The sequence below is a fragment of the Colias eurytheme genome, chromosome 25 (assembly GCF_061535395.1).
Source record: "Colias eurytheme isolate Ceu_HAF_F1 chromosome 25, ilColEury1 Martin Lab GWU primary, whole genome shotgun sequence".
Classification (NCBI taxonomy): Eukaryota; Metazoa; Arthropoda; class Insecta; order Lepidoptera; family Pieridae; genus Colias; species Colias eurytheme.
Window position 1 is genome coordinate 8,584,070 of NC_143004.1, and position 6,000 is coordinate 8,590,069.

The following is a 6,000-nucleotide window of genomic DNA, read 5'->3' on the forward strand; positions in this document are numbered from 1 at the left end:
TGCTAACGTTAAAAAACCTCGAGAAATGTGGAAACATATCAAAGACCAGGTTAATTTCAAAGCTATAAAGAACAGCGTCTTACCTTCACACTTAAGAGATCCTGATGAGATAAACGCACACTTTCTAGATATTCCCGGAACTAATAAGCTACCATTATCTAATCTCACATTCTATGAATTTCATCGTTTTTCTGAAGCATCGTTTGAATTTAAATCAGTTGATGAAAATGTTGTACTTAAAGTGATTAATGAATTAAATCTCAAGCAGTCGGCATAGACGGGATCTCACTAGACATGCTCCTCCTTACTCTAACCAAAACACTTCCCGTGCTAACAAAGATCATTAACACTTCCTTCAGTACCAATACATTCCCGGAACTGTGGCGTCATGCTTTGGTAATTCCAATTCCCAAGAAAGATAACCCGGAGGAATTTAAAGATCTCCGCCCCATAAGCATACTAACATGCATGTCTAAAGTCGCAGAAAAAATAGTGCATAAACAACTTATGGATTTTTTGGAGTCCAATAACATCTTACCTGATGAACAATCTGGCTTCCGAAAGCACAGAAGCACTTCTACGGCTTTAATTGACGTAGTAGACAATATTTTGAAAGCACAGGATGAAGGTATGGCTACAGGACTGCTGCTGCTCGACTATTCACGCGCATTTGATACAATCCAAACTGATTTATTACTTTCTAAATTATCATATTACGGCCTAAGTACAAATGCTGTGAAATGGTTCAGTAGTTATCTTTGTAGCAGAACGCAAACGGTGTCGGTTTCGGAAGATGATGGTAGAAAGCATTTGTCTGCATGCAGCAATATTCTAAGAGGTGTTCCGCAAGGTTCGATACTGGGCCCACTACTGTTCATTCTTTATAGTGCCGACATTGTGTCATGCATCAAACATTGCAAGTATCAAATGTACGCCGATGACGTACAACTGTATATATCTTATCATCCCAGGGAAACACAAAATGCAATTAATCTTTTGAATTCGGATTTAAGTCGAGTATTCGCATGGTCTACGAGCAATTCATTGGTCCTGAATTTGTCTAAGACAAAGTTTATGATCATAGGCAGTCCTAAGGCTTTAGAAATATCTGAGCACTATAACCCCCAAGTAGCTGTGAATAATCATAATATAATAGAACGCGTACGCGAAACACGTAACTTGGGAGTAGTATTTGACGAGAATCTTAGATTCGAAAAACACATAAATAATGTTATTTCTAATTCTTTTTATAGATTAAAAGTATTATACAAGATAAGAAAATATCTAGATTTAAAGTTGCGTATTCGTCTGTGCGATGCCCTTGTCTTATCTAAATTTAATTTTTCTGACACTGTATACGGACCCAGACTGCTGGCTCGAACTAAGACTGCTATACAGAGAGTGCAGAATGCCTGTGCGCGGTTTTGTTGGTATATTCCGCCCAGAAGCCATGTCAGTCCTTATCTGAGAGATGCCAATATCTTGAATATGGACGGACGTAGGAAACTACACTTTGCCACTTTGTTGTTTGGAATAATTCATAAAAAAATACCACAGTATCTGTACAACAAGTTGGCATGGTTGGGACAACGTAGTGAAATCAACTATGGTACAAGATTCGCCAGCGTAAAACTTTCAGTTCCGAAGCATCACACCGCAGCCTTTAGAGGTGGATTCACTTACCGGGCCACAAAGTGCTGGAACGATCTCCCTCCGCCTCTGTCTAAATTAACATCAGTCAGTAGCTTTCGTTTCAAGTATCGAAACTACCTTCTAAATTCTACGAATCAGCCTTAGTACCCGTTGTAGTGTCTGTCACCATATTTCATCACTTATAATATTGTAAGTATAGTAAGTATTTTTAGTTAATAATATGTCTATTTTTTAATCTACTGTATTATTTGAATCCTATATAGTTCTTACTTATTTATATGTTTTACGTTTATTTTATTTATATACCTACGCACCGACCCACCCACACACACCCACGCATACACATACACACACACACACACACACACTCACACACACGCACACACACATACACTTACTCACTCACGCACACACATCACACAGGCTGTAACTCCGACTGTCAATAGGGGTTTCTGAAAATCAGTGCTGCTAGTTGACTCAAAAGTCACTGCAGCTTTATACTGAGAAGCCCCTTTTGATAACAGACGTTGCCGCACAGTACTGGTCTAATTTTTAGGTTGTAAGTTTTTGATTGTGTAATATTTTGATTTAGTTTTAAGTTTTTTTACCATGTTTTTGTTCTTACTTTATTTTTATTTTTTCTGTTTCTGTGTGGCTTGTATACTTTTTCGTTTGTTATCAATAAATGTTTTATTTATTTATTTATTTTATTTATTTTACATTTCATAAGTCACTGAGAGCTACCCTATGGTATACGTGTCAATAAAGTTAGAGTAACCGATTTTGAAATATAACGACTACGTGAGTCAAAATTACGCATGATTATCTTTACCGTGACTTTTAATATTTTGACTTCTATGGTAGTTTCAATATTTTATAGCTTATTTTTACTGCATTTTGTGACTTAGGTTAAAAATTTATTTTTATACATATTGAAGCAAATATAGAAAACAATTGGGGATAGAAAATTGGAAGAATATTGTATACTAGCCGCTCTTATGCAAAGCGATGAGGGTCCCTGTAAAGAAACCGATAATGACGTAGGAGGACCACGAAATTGAAGATGACGAGCAAAGTGACACAGAAGAAGCTTTTCCCGATGAGGTACAAAGCAAAGATGAATATTACATTCAAGCAAAAGGCGGAGTAGATGCATTAGACCGAATGTGTTCCCTGATGTTCAATAGTAGGAAGACAATGAGATGGCCAATGGCTTTATTTTATGGAATCAATAAAATTTCCTGCATATTGCATATTAAATTTATAGCCATAATGTTAACAACAAAGCACAAAAACATCTGAGTCAAAAAAACATGAGATATAGAAGCATGGAACCGTCTTCCTTGTTTATGCATGGGTGTTTAGAATCACCAGCTTTGATAAGATATTTGCATGATAATATCTCCAATTTGTTGCCAAATGAAGTATCTGGTACATCGTAACAAAGTACTGAGGAGGCCTTCAATAAAAAAAAAACGTATTTACTATACTTTTTGTCCTTCTGACATATGACGAAAGGCAAATGCCTCCTGCAAAAAATGTAACATAGTTATATGTCGTGAGCTTACGTTGATATGTGCTAAACTTGTTTCTCACTATTTTTTATATAACTATATGTATAACATATATATAACATATAAAAAAGTCTGATAATTGTGGTTAAAAATAAGTTTTTATTAGAAATAATACGTGTTACAAGAATTGTAGATTTAAAGCAGACGTTTAATGTTTTCGTTTTTTATAGGTATAAAAATAATTAAAAATAAATTATTTGTAATATTAATTATTCTAATATAACTGTAAATATATAATAACTTACAATTTATAGAAAAAAAACAACATACCGCGACTTAGAGCTAACTAAAACACATGCGTAAATTTGACGCATGACTATCTTTCCCGTACTACTCAATATGATTATCTTTCTAGGGTTAAAAAAATAAGAGACGATTGAAAAGAAACACAGTCGGAAGGTTTATATCGATATACAGCCTTCCTTCTCCTTCTTTATCTATAAAATCACGTGTAAGTATATTTTTGTGTTAAGTTTCGTGCATAAAAAAGTTTTTTCAATATTTATCCCCACTTAAAATTTAAAGATAGAGATATTAAATATTTCCTGATATTTAATTAAAAGGCTGATAAATGATATTTTATATCCTACAGCCATGTATTGGCTCAAAAACATGTTTGACCCGCACAAACTGGTTTAAAGCTGCCGTAATTATTAAACCACGTTATAAATACATAATTACTCATTTAATATAATTAAAATTCTCTTTAACAGTACATTACATTGATCAATGACCAATAACGCTTTCCGCACTGCGGCATCATGTTACAAAGGTGGCTTTATCTTTTACATTGATTTTCAAACGAACCTAGAATTTATATATAATAGTTCTTGATAGAAAATATATTAGATTGGAAACGTTTATTCCTTTATATATTTAAAGGAAAATATAGTGAAGCTAACGGGGAAATAGAGCATGAAAATGTTTGATGTGTTCTGTACATTATTAATTAGATGTTTTGAGTAAGATAAATATTGTAATACGTAATAACTAGTAAGCGTTTATATGGAATATATTATATTATGGATATTATATATTTTCACTTGTATGTTCAAATAATTTAGAAATTTGAGATTTCATTAACATTCAACATAATATTATAATGATATCAGATAACAATAAAAATAACTGTAACCTTAACGAAAAAAGAAAAGAAGTAAATGGTTACTTCTTTTCTTTGTTCGTTAAAGAAGATGAGAGTTAAAGTTGTTTGAATTAATTATTTTTAACTAGCTATCCCCAGCAGACGTTCTTCTGCCTTATTGTCTCTTTTTGTGTTCTCTTCATAAGAACTTTCCTTATGCCTTAACAAAAACGTCAAAAAATAATCGAATTGGTCGAGCCGTTCTTGAGTTTTACGCCTAGCAGCACATTTGGCGATACTCTGTAGTATACCTACATATAGAGATAAGTAAAACACTTAAACTATTTACGTTTATACGAGTTTAAATAATGAAAGATGAGCCAAGAATAGATGAAAATAATACAGAAAAATCCATTAAATACCAGATTAACAGCGAGCATGAGAATAAGCAATTAAACAAAATAAATGCATAAAAGTGCCGTAAGTGGAACGAGGTCTTTCAATGCTCCCCGTGTTTCTAACGCCCTGGTACTTCTCTGCGTGATTAACAAGATTGTATGCACGTATTAATTATTTAAGCAGTGTTTTCTTGTTTTCTTGTTTTTATTTTTGTTATTGTTTTGTTATTATTTAAAACATTTTTTTAAACAGTACTATGTGGGTAAAGTTTTATTATTTGTACGCCTACGCAATATAAATTTATAGCAACCACTTTTTATTACGGATTAGATTGCAAGAATAACCACGTCAATTTTTACATAAGTAAAAGTACGTTCGTTAGTACATAATATTATGTCGTTATCATGCATGTATATAATATATAAACATACAGGTAAAGACAAATGTAAGCTTGTTAAAATCCCCAGGCTTTATTTTTAATCCCATATGGGCCTATGCGAAGTCAGAAACGAGTGGCTAGTTACATAAAATTCCTGTTAAAATTTCTCGTTGAAGAATCGTTGGTGATTTTCAAGTCAAAGTTCGAGAACTAGGAAATGGAAGGCTTCCGCCGAGGTCTGACTTCGAGAATGATCGATCGTCGAAACAGTAATACAGCGAAGAAATTGATACTACTGATAAATGTAACTAAACACAGTATATTAAACTTATTTTGAACTAGAAACTAAAACATTGCCTTTATGTCTAACAATCCAATTTCATTTAATACATCGGAAAAAGCGCTTCATACACACACACACATGCAGACAGTACAGTTAAAAAACCATACACACCCACACATACACGAACACTCACTCACACACACACACACACACACACACACAGATAAATTTGTTTGTTTAGATTGTTCCTATAAATAAACATAAATTAAAGGCAAATATGAACGTAAGAATATCTTTAGTACATACCCTACAATATTTTACTAAATGCACATTTCACACTTAACTCTTAAGATTTCCTTACCCTTTGTCCATTTGTCAAAGTTAAATAATGCCTACAATACATCAGTTCGACAGCATTACTTTATTAATGGTCATACTGACAGATTGTGATTTGTTATCAATTGACTACATTAATTAGATTGTGTAGAATCGTAGTACAATTATTATTCACGTAACTTTGTTCAGTCTCCCGTTTTTATTGAAAAAAAAGGGCAATGCATTGATGAATAGGTATATTATTATTCTTGTTGTTTAAAAAGTATAAAACATTATGGTCATTACTTTGCCT